This window comes from Propithecus coquereli, unplaced genomic scaffold (assembly GCF_000956105.1).
Source record: "Propithecus coquereli isolate 6110/MARCELLA unplaced genomic scaffold, Pcoq_1.0 Scaffold643, whole genome shotgun sequence".
NCBI lineage: Eukaryota > Metazoa > Chordata > Mammalia > Primates > Indriidae > Propithecus > Propithecus coquereli.
This window is the reverse complement of record NW_012152430.1, coordinates 491,217-502,189: the sequence shown is the minus strand read 5'-3', so window position 1 is coordinate 502,189 and position 10,973 is coordinate 491,217. Positions and strand designations below refer to the sequence as shown.

Below are 10,973 nucleotides of genomic sequence, written 5' to 3'. Positions count from 1 at the left end.
GGGGCGGGGGCGGGGGAGGCGGAGCTCAGGTGGTGATGCGAAAGGTGGGGAGTGGCTATGAATACAGATGAAGCTTAGCTGGCTCTCCTGCAGCCACAGCTCACCCACCACTCCTCACCTCCTGTTATGCAGAGGGTTGGGATTCGGGGTGAGGATGGGGGTTGGGGGCCGGACTTCAGGCGGTGAGTGATGCAGCTGGGTTCCTAACAACCAAGGGTTAGGGATCACAGCTTTATGGGATTAAGGTGATAATTCTCCCACACTACCTGTACAGCAAAGGAAAGAATGAAGCCTCTCTGGTGTAAGGGAGGCTTGTATTTGAAAATGCTACAGTTTAATACACAATGTTTGGAATTCAATAAAAAATCATTTTTTATATGAATAGTCAGGACGACGAATCCTAAAACCAAGATTTAAAAACAAAACAAAACAAAACAAAACCCAAAATAGAGAAACAGACAGATGATCCAGATATCAGGGTTTGTAGACAAGGACTTTAAAAAACTATGGCTAATACTTTCAAGAGAAAAAGATGAAAAGATGACTAGAACGGATCAAAGATAGAGAATTTCAACAGAGAATTGGAATCTAGAAAGAAGAATAAATTGGAAATTACTTACATAAAATACAATATCTAAAATTCAGAATTCAATGGCTAGTTTAAGAAGCAAAAGATTAGATATGAAAAATGGGTAAACAGAAAATAGCAAAACTGAAGCACAGAAAGACAAAATATAGAAAAGAATAAAAAGCATGTGGAACATAGTAAAAGAAATTGCAATGTATAATTTTGCAGAAGGAAAACAGGTAGAGAAAGGAGCAAAAGCAATAATTAAGCAGTTAAAGGCCGATCATTTAAAAACTGATGATAATTATCAATCCAAAGATGCAAGAAGTTGTACAAACACCAAGGAGGATAAATACAAATAAAATAATGCTGATTCTAAAGTTTATATGGAAATATGAAAGTGCCAAGAATAGCTAAGACAATCTTGAAGAAGACTAAAACTGGGAAATTTACAATCAAATCTCATCCAATATCAGATATCTAGACCTATTTTAAAGCTATAGTAATTCAGACAAGGTATTATTATTGCAAAGATAGACAAATATACTAATGGGACAGAATAGAAAAATGAATGAGAGAGACAGAGAGAGAGAGAGGAGAGAGAGTAAGATAGATTGGTCTTGACTTTCACCTCACGTCATGAACAAAAATAAATTCCAGATGGATTGAAGATCTAAATGTGAATGAGTGAAAGGTAAAACAATAAAGCTTTTAGAAGAAAACATAAGAGAATATCTTCATGATCTTGGAAGAGGTAAAGATTGTTTAAACAGAATGTAGAATAGCATTAACCATAAAGGCAAAAGAAGATTACTTGGAACGTATTAAAAATTAAGACATTTTCTTTATTAAAAGACCATTAAAAGAGTGAAGAGGCAAACTACAAAGTGGGAGAAAACATCTGCATCATGTATAGTATATGTGACAAGGGACTCAAAGCCATAAGACTTCCTAGAAATCTATAAAAAGTATCGGAAACTTTAATAGAAAAAAGGCAAAGTCTTGAATAGACACCTTATAAAGCAGACTTTCCCAATCTCTCTCTCTCTCTCTCTCTCTCTCTCTTCTCTCTCTCTCTCTCTCTCTCACACACACACACACACACATGCACACATGCACACAATGACTGACTACATTAGTCAGCAGGAAAATGTGGATTAGAATCCAAAGCCTACCACTACACACCCACTAGAATGACTAAAATGAAAAAGACAGAAAATACCACTTGTTGGTTAGGATGTGGAGCAAATCTGTGCTCTCATACACTACTGATAAGAACGTAAATTTGTACCAAGGTTTTGGGAAATTGGTGCTAATGGTGCTATAATAATATAACATATGCATATCACATAACTTAACATTTCTAGTCCTGAATATATTTCCAAACAGAAATCATTGTTTATGTCCACCAAAAAGCATATAAAGAATGTCCATAGCACAGTTAATGTAATAGACTCACAATGGAAACTACCCTAATTTCCATTAGAGTGGATTAAAAATCTGTAGCATATTCACACAATGAAATACTATAGAGCAATGACAATTATATTACACTCACAACATGGATGAGGTCACAGACACAATGCTGAGCAAAAGCTAAACACATAAGTGTATATAAAGTATGATTCCATTTATATCATATACAGAAACAGGCAAAACTAATCTGTGGTGTTAGAAGTCTTTAATATTTTATTTAACATTGTCATTGGATGTATTTCTTAATTCCTGACATATTGAGAAATGGGATTCAGGAGCAAGCAGTTGGAGTTCCTAGGAATTTTATAAAATAAATGTTATTCATAGACCTTCCAACCTTCTTGATGTTCTTTACTCATAATCATGGATATCCAGCTATTTTAATAAATAAAAAATAATAAGTTTAGAAGTATTAACAAAGACTGGCAGCATATAGAAGATTATTCAGACGCTGGAAAATGTCACTAAACCTTATTGGACAATATTTGAATAACATCATTTGACTCTCCTAGCAAAGTAAACAGTGCTACACAGAGTCACAGTTCAAAATTGCCCATTTAAGGATTTATTTTACTTTCCAAGCCCCTTATTTATTGGATGAACACTGTCAGGGTTTGTATATAGTACACTATGTATATAAAATACTATGCATATCGACTTATTAAAATTTAATTTATAATAATTACTTACCATTAACAGCATAGAGAGCCATTAACACACACTTATAATAAGGAAAATCAACTGATCAGATTGTGACCACTTCTGTCCTATGTACTGCTGTCCTGATACCTGAAAATTTTAAAACTTTGACTGAATACGACAGCATTTCCTGCTCTTGGTTTTCATTTGACATCAATAAATTCCTGCAAGTTATTAATGTCTCTATATCTGTTGTTAAGCTTTAATTCTTAGAGGAGAATTTTAATACTTTTTCCATTTTTGCTCATTTCTCAATTATTTTTCTCAAGATTTGATATTCAGAAAAATATATGAATTTCCCAATACAATGTCAGGAAGGAATTTTCACATAGAAACACTAGTTGGGATAGTGGTTACCCTGGGTTGGGGTTGTTATTGGAAAGGGACCCAAATGATGCTTCTGGGTGTTGGTTACATAGGATATAAGTCTGGTGTTTAGAAAAGAGATCTGGACTGGAGATTTAATTTAAGTGTCATCTATATAGATGATATTTAGCGCCATATGGCTAGATAAGATCAGTAAGGAAATGACTGTATATATGGAAGAGAAAAGGAATAAGGACTGTTTCTTCAAACACGACAACATTTAGAGGTTAGAGCAAAGAAAATAATTTAATATATGTGAAGGAAAGGATAGGTGAAGTATGAGGAAATCTAAGGGAACATGTTGTCCTGGAGGCAAAATAAAGTACATCAAGGAGAAAGTGATTTAAATTTTTAAATTCCTAAGTGGGTAGTTAAAATTAACCTTAGAAAATCTCTAGTGAGAACGTAATTCTGGAATGGTAGATCAGGCCTTCTCAAAATCGACTTCTTCATAAAAGCAAGGAGACAATTTTTAAAAATTATCAAAATAAACTTTCTTCAAACTCTGGAAATTAACCAAAGGCTCACAATGATTTGAGGAATGTCATCCAAGAAAAATAGCTAAGGCTCAGCAAGACCAGGGAGCCCTGTTTCCATCTTACTCTCCCCCACTCTGTAGAAGCCTTAGAGATTTTGGACTGATTAAAAGGTCAATCCGTCAGGAAGATGTAATAATGATAAAGATATACGCACCTAACCACGGAGCCCCAAAATACATAAAGCAACTCTGATAGAACTGAAGGGAGAAATAGACAATTTAACAATAATAATTAGAGATTCCAATATTCCACTTTCAATAATCGATAAAACAACTAGGGAGAAGATCAACACAGAAACAGAAGACTTGAACCACACTATAAACCAACCAGACCTAACAGACATTTATAGAGCACTCCACCCACAAAATCAAAATGTACATTATTTTCAAGTGCATATGGAATATTTTTCGAGGTAGACCATATGTTGGGGCCATAAAGTGAGACTCAATAAATTTAAAAATTTGAAGCCATACAAAATATGTTATTTGATCTCCATTGAATAAAATTAGAAATTGATAACCAAAGAAAATTTGAAAATTCATAAATATGTTGAAATCAAACAACCCACTTCTAAATAAACAACAGGTCAAATAAGAAATAACAAGGGAAATTAGAAAATATTTTGAAATGAATGAAAATGATGACACAGCACACCAAAACTTATGGGATGCTTCAGCAGTGCTCAGATGGAAATTTATAACTATAAAGCCTATATTTAAAAGAATATCTAAAAATCAATAATCTGACCTTCTACCTTAAGAAACTAGAGAAAGAAGAGCAATTAAACCCAAAGAAAGCAGAAGGAAGGAAATAATAACTATTACAATGAAATGAAATGAAAAAGAAAACAAAAATATTTCGAAAATCAATCTAAACGTTGGTTATTACAAAATTGATAAACCTCTAGCTAGACAGACCAGACAAAAAAGAGAGAAGAATCAAATTACTAAAATCATGAAAGAAGGGACGTAACTACTAGCCTTATAGAAATAAACAGGATTATATGGAAATACTAAGAGCCACTATATGCCAACAAATTATATAACCTAGATGAAATGAAAAAATTCCTAGAAATACATAAACTACTGAAACTGACTGATGAATAAATGGAAATTTTTATTGGACTTATAACAAGTACAGGGATTAAATTAGTAATTTAATAGCTTCCCACGAACAAAAGCCCAGGCCTAGATGGCTTCACCATTCAATTGTACCAGGTATTTAAAGAAATGATACCAATTGAAGCCATTTTTTCACAAATAATCCTTCCAAAATATAGAATAGGAAAGAACATTGCTTGACTCATTCTATGAGGCCAATGTTACCCTGATACCAAAACCAAAGATAACAAGAAAATACAACTATAGACAAATATTTCTTATGGTTATAGATACAAAAATCTTTAACAAATTTCTAGTAAACTCATTCAAACAACTTATAAAATTTATTATACACCATCTTTAAGTGGGATTTATCCCAGGAATACAAAGTTGGCTTAACAGCCAAAAATCATTCAATATAATGTACCGTATTAATAAAATAAAAGACAAACACCACATGATTATCTAAATATGTGAAGAAACACATACACTCCATACTAGAAATCCAAAATTTTGTCTTGATTTGCCAGTAACCACTGACTAGAACTTGTCCTGTCACTTTGAATAATTAAAAGCCCTGAGAATTTCAAGTATTTGGTTTAGTTATAAACCAATAGAGTGACTTTTTCCATTTGGTTTCATATGTACACCAACCTTAGGCTGTAGTTGTCAGATTTATCGGAACTACTGGATTTTTTCAAATTTATTTTGTTTTAATTGACACATTGTACATATTTATGGGGTATGGTGAGATGTTTTGATACATATATACATCGTGTAATGATCAAATCAGGTGTTTAACATTTCCATCATCTCAGTCATCATTTCTTTGTTGTGAGAACATTTAAAATCCTCCCTTCTAGCTATTTTACAATATACCATATAATATTGTTAACTATAGTCAACCTTATGCACAATAGCACACTGGAACTTACTCCTCCTATCTGTGACCCTGTACCCATTAACCAATCTCTCCCCATCTCCTCTCTCCCCTCCCTTTCCCAGCCTCTGGTAACCACCATTCTATTCTCTACTTTTATGATATCAGCTTTTTTAGATTCCATATATGAATGATATGATGTTGTATTTGTCTTTCTATGACTGGCTTACTTCACTTAACATAATTTCCTACAGGTTCATCCATGTTGCTGCAAATGACAGAATTTTATTCTTTTTAATGTCTGAGTAATATTCCACTGTGTATATATACTACATTTTCTTTATCCATTTATCCATTGGTGGGCATCTGGATTGATTTTACAACTTGAATGCAATAGACATGAGCATGCAGATATCTCTTTGACATACTCATTTTATTTCTTTTGAGTATATGCCCAGTAGTGGGATTGCTAGATAATATGGTAGCTCAATTTTTTATTTTCTGAAGAACCTCCATACTGTTTTCCATAGTGGCTATATTAATTTGTATTCCCACCAACAGTGTATAAGAATTCCCTGTTCTTCACATCCTCATCAAAATTTATCTTTCGTATTTTTTGATAATAGTCATTCTAACTGGGGTGAGGTGATATCTCATTGTGGTTTTGATTTGTACTCCCCTAATTATTAGTGATGTTGAGCATTTTTAAAATATAACTGTTGACTATTTGAATGTCTTCTTTTGAGAGATATCTGTTCAGGTCTTTTGCTCATTTTTAATGGGATTATTCATTTTTTTGCTATTGAGTTGTTTGAGTTCCTTATTTAGTCTTGATATTAATCCCTTGTCAGATGTATAGTTTGCAAATACTTTCTCCTATTGCGTAGGTTTTCTCTTAACTTTGTTGATTATTTCCTTTGACATTTGGAAGCTTTTTAGTTTGATAAATTCCATTTGTGTATTTTTGCTTTGGTTGCCTGTTCTTTTGAGTACTTGTCCAAAAAACCCTGGCCCAGAACAATGTCATGGAGAATTTCCCCTAAGTTTTCTTCTAGGAGTTTTATAGTTTTATTATAGGTTTTATGTTTAAGCCTTTAATCCATTTTGAGCTGATTTTTGTATATGGTGAGACACAGAGGTCTTGTGTCATTCCTCTGTGTGTGGATATCCAGTTTGCCTGGCACCATTTGCTAAAGAGACAAGTGGGATTCATTCCAGAAATGCAAAAATGTTTCAATGTATCCAAATCAACAAATATGATATATCACATTAACAGAATAAAGGACACAAACCACATGATCATTTCAATAAATACAGAAAAAGCATTTGATAAAATTCAGCTTCTCTTCATGACAAAAGCTCTCAACAAATTAGGTATAGAAGGAAGGTAACTCAACACAGTAAAGGCCATACATGCCAAACCCATAGCAAGTCATACTAAAGTTGAAAGATTTTTCTCTAAAATCAGCAACAAGACAAAGATGACCACCTTCACCACTTCTATTCAACATGGTAATGGAAATCTTAGCCAGAGCAATAAGACAAGAGAAAGAAATAAAAGGCATCCAGATTGGAAAGGAGGAAGTCAAATTGTCCCATTTGCAGATGACATATATAAAACCCTGAAGACTACACGAAAAAAACCTGTTAGAATTAATAAAATCAGTAAAGTGGCAGGCTACAAAATCAACATACAAATATCAGTAGCGTTTCTATATGCCAATAGTGAATTATCTGAAAAAGAAATCAAGAAAGCAATCCAATTTATGATATCCACAAAAGATAATCTAGAAATAAATTTAATCAAGAAAATGAAAAATTTCCATAAAAAAACTATAAAACATTGATGAAAGAATTGAAGAGAATACAAATAAATGGAAAGAAATCCTGTGTTTATGGGTTGGAAAAATTAATATTGTTAAAATGTTCATACTACTCGAAGTGATCTACACATTCAATGTAATCTCTGTCAAAATACCAATGACATATTTCACTGAAATAGAAAAAACCCTAAAATTCATATGTAACCACAAAAGACCCTGAATAGGCACAGCAATCCTGAGCAAAAAGAACAAATTTGGAAGCATCACGCTACCTGACTTCAAAGTATACTACAAAGCTATAGTGACCAAAACAACATGGTTCTGGGATAAAAATAGACACATAGACCAATGGAACAGAACAGAGAACCCAGAAATAAACCAGTATACTTATAGCCAACTGATTTTTGACAAAAGTGTCAGAATACACATTGGTGAAAGGACAGTCCTTTCAACAAATGGTGCTGGGAAAACTGGAGAACCCTTGGATTTTTACTGAGTATGTCCAAACAAAACTGATTATCTCTTCTCTAAAACCTTCTTCTGTGTTTTCCATCTTGATTTAGATCCTGTATTCTGGTTGTTACTTATCTCTTCAACCTCATCTCCTATCTCTCTCCCTTTTACATTGACCTTCCTGGAACTCTTCCTCTTAGAAGACTTTGCATTTGCTGATTTGGGGGATTTGTGATTTTGTTTTTGTTTTGTTTTGTTGTTATTTTGGCCCGAAATATTCTCTGATAAGTTCTTAGCATGACTGGCTCCTTCTCATTTTTTGTGTTTCAGATTAAAAAATACTCCCGCAAAGAGATCTTCTCTGATCATTGTATCTAATGACACTTCTCCACACACCACAACTTTTATGTTCTTCATAGCTTGTACCACTATCTATCATTATATTCTTTATTTAGATACTTGTTTACTGTCCGTCTTCCCTGACCATACCATATGCTCATGAGAGGATGAGACCTCAAATGTCTTATGACCTCCGTACCTTCACTATCTAATATAATGCCTTAATATTTGTTGAATGAGTAACTGACTGAATCAGTCAATCAAGCAAGCATTCAATCAGTTTCTGACTATATGAGTTCAAAGGGAATGCTCTCCCCTTGGTGTTACTGTGACAGGACTGTTTTTTACTTCCCATTTTCCTGGGGTCTGTTACATACCAAGGCTCAGGTAACAAAAAGAGGCATTTGGCAAAGTGACTAAAGGCAAGAAGACACTTTTGCCATCATAGTTCATATGAAATATATTGAGGGGCACATTCTGGGAGTGCAAAAGTTCTAATTGTCAGGTAGATAGCCTTTCTTCTGTAACCCTACCCCTACTAGCCCAGATCCTACATGAACATAGAATGATTGAAATTGAGAAGAAGGGACAGGATTTTATAGCAGGGAAGCTGAGGGGTTAAAAGAGCCCAAGGTCACGGAGGAAGGAAAGAAAAAACAGAAAGGTCTAAAGGGGAAGAATTATTCCCTAGTGGGTGAATGAATTCCATTATTATCTATATACTTGCAAAAGCTACAATCTGAGGTTCACCTAGAATCCTTCCTCAAATGTCCTTCCTTCCTTTCTTAACCATTATGAAAAGCCAGAAGTTATAATCTGTTCTAGTTGTGAAATCTTCTCCCCACTCAATTCAACCCACTGTCTGCTATCATATATTATGCCGACAGGTCACTCACACCAAACATTGTGGTGGCATTTTAAATGCTGTCTTGGCTTCAGTTTAACTGTCTCCCATCAGTCATCCATACTGCAGCTAGAGTGATCCTTCCCAAGCATACATCTGGCCATGTCAGTTCTCTCCTTCAAGTACATCCACAACTCCTTGTAGCCGATGGACAAAAACCTTTATTTATTAGGGTAGGCAGTTAGGATATTTTATAATATTCCCTCAGCTTTTCTCCAGCCTGAAGTCCAGTAATACTACTAATTCCCTTACCATTCCATGTGCTCACATACTTTTTATTTTTGCTATGTTGTTCTTTTGCTAAGAATGTCCTTTGTTCACCTACTAATGGTGGCCTCATCTTCTCAGTGTCACCTACTTTATGAATCCTGCTCTTACACCCCACTGTGAGCAGGCGTAATAGTGCTCACTTCTGATTTCACTTAATACCTGTTTTTGTTTCACTAGTGTGCATACTTCTTATGTTCGAACTTACTCTATAAACTATTGTGCTCTGTCTCCCCAAATAGATTGTGGGCTCCCTGACTGTGGTTACTGTGCCATATCAACCTTTGTTTGCCAGTACAGGGTCAGCCTCCAAGCAGACACTCAATAACTAGTTTTCAATTTGTTGTTTTATTTTTTATTAATAATTTTTTTCTCTATCTTCCTTCTTTTCCATTAGTTCACATCATTCCTGCTTTGACCTCCATCTTGTGAGAAGAGGGCATCTTTTTTTCCTCCACAAATCCCTCTGTTCCCATATATTATTGTCAAAAATCAATAAAATGCTTTTCACATAAAATCAAGTTGCTACTCTGGGTCCAGTGAAGTTTCTGAGATACTGGAAAGCTGCATAGTTTATTGTCACATCTGCATTAGGATCTGCTGGGATTTTTAGGACTAGTATTCAGGGGTGTCTGGACCAGGTACTCAGCTTAAGTTAAGAGATCCAGCAAGAAATTCCTTTTTTTTTTCCTTACGGGGGAAAATATCTTCCATTGCCTACCCTTTCTCTAAACAAGCCTGTTCTAGTTTTTACATTGTCATACTCTTGGGTAGATTTGATGGAACATTGCATTGTCCTTTAAACATAGAGTGTTACAACCATCTGAACAGCAAAGGTAAGAAGACCTATACAGATGGTTCTCTGCTTAGAAGTAGGGGTACCCCAAGCATATGTAGGGGGGAAAAGATAGAAAGCGCTGGGGAAAAATGAGAGGACAAGGGCTTTGTGAAATCACATTTCACTAATAACACTGTGACAATCCTCATTTAATATCAGAATAAATTTTAGATAAGAGTAAGAGAAGAACCTTGAGACAATTTCTCTTTCTTCTTGGTGACAGTAGTTTAAGATCTACAATTCCAGTTGGGAACACTAGATACTCTGTAGGCAACAGAGGATGCTTTGTTTCCAAGGCTTGCAATGTATGCTTTTCTTCAAAAACTAGAACTTCACATGTCAAAATTCTGCAATTCATTATAAAAAAACATAATTGATACATAGGAAATGTGTACAATGAAAATCTTAATTTAAAAAAATACTGAAGATTCAACAAGTTTTGTGTTTGAATACATGCACTAAGTGTTGCTAGAAAATGCAGTTGTGCATTCAGCAACAAACCCTTCCAGGAATAAAAGTGTTTTATAGATGCCAGATTTATAACACGTGTCTATTAATTGTAACAGAAATTATGTGTCAAACTAGAAGAATAGTTGTCGGTGTGTTGAAGAAATGACTGACACCATATACAGAACAAATGATGTGAAAAAGTGAAATTTCATGCGACATTTTCTTTTTTTTGTATCAAACTTGATTTATTAGATGTAGTTATTTCTTCACA

General features: G+C 34.3%; 1 protein-coding gene across 2 annotated transcripts in view; it reads left to right on the top strand.

Annotated features, from left to right (window-relative positions):
- GABRA3 (gamma-aminobutyric acid (GABA) A receptor, alpha 3) overlaps positions 1–10,973 on the top strand; it is a 270,276-nt gene that overhangs the window by 198,509 nt on the left and 60,794 nt on the right. The gene's annotated exons all lie outside the window — the stretch shown is intronic.